Below are 1,141 nucleotides of genomic sequence, written 5' to 3'. Positions count from 1 at the left end.
AAACTATTTTTCTTTATTTGTCTTATATAAAAATTTTTACAACATAAAATACTAAAGCTTTATTTTAGTATTTCCCATTATCAACAAAAAACCAATCAAACGAATTCGACGACGATGACGACGACCGTTTGTGTAATTCTATTATTATTTCCGGAGAAAAAATAAAAAAATGGGGACCTGGCGGGGAGAGAAAGAAATTGATGAGAAAAAGTTCGGGTGCAGGCTGGAAAATAAACAGGAGTGATCCTCCTCCTCCTAAGTCTTCATGTTCCCTAGAATAAATATTTGAACAAAAAACTTCCGTCAAAATGAGGAAAAAATTAATTTTTCGCCACTTTAAAAACAAAAAAAAAATTTAGTAAGGAAGGAAAAAATGCGGGGAGGGAGAGGGAGGGGGTAGAGAGAAAAACAACAACAAAACTCAACATCTGATCATCGCTTTCGAATCAAAAAAAAATTTTTTTAAATATTTTTTTTTTTTTTTAAACATAAAATTGAAAAGCAAAAAAGCAAAGAAAAAATTTTTTTTCATTACGTCAGAAGCAGAAAAAAAAAAAAAAGAAAAAAAAATTATGAATTCGCTGTTGTTGCAATAAAATATATTTTTTTTTAATGGCTCCATCCTAATTTTTTTTTTTTTTCGAGCCGTTAAAATTAAAAAAAAAAAATCAAAATCAAAATGTACAATCGCTCGTTAAACCGAGAGAAAGAAAAATAAAAAATATTTTTTTTTTTTTTTGTGATTATTAAACTTTATTCAGCCGGTTTTGCGGCTCCCTCTTTCCCTTTAGCCCCAGGGCACCGTCCCCACCTACTCCCATTAAAAACTTTTTTTTTTTCCTTTTCAAACGTGATATTTATTATTACGTTTAATGATTTCCCCCCTCCTTCTTTCCCCCACCGATTTTCCATCATCCACGTCGTGTCTCATCCACTCACACGCACACGCACACAAAAAAAAAAAGAAAAAAATGATCCCGTTGATGGATTTTTTATTTAAAACAACTGTGCACATGCACATTCAAACCATTTGGAAAACGTTTTATGGGTTTTATTTGTTTTGTTTTTGTTTTTTTTGCGTTTTCCTTTGAATCCGCACCTACACCGCAGCTATCATTACGAATAATTCGTTTTTTTTTTT

The sequence above is a fragment of the Pediculus humanus genome, genomic scaffold (genome assembly GCF_000006295.1).
Source record: "Pediculus humanus corporis 1103172107398 genomic scaffold, whole genome shotgun sequence".
NCBI lineage: Eukaryota > Metazoa > Arthropoda > Insecta > Psocodea > Pediculidae > Pediculus > Pediculus humanus.
The sequence above is the reverse complement of the archived record's forward strand: the minus strand, read 5'-3'. Positions refer to the sequence as shown.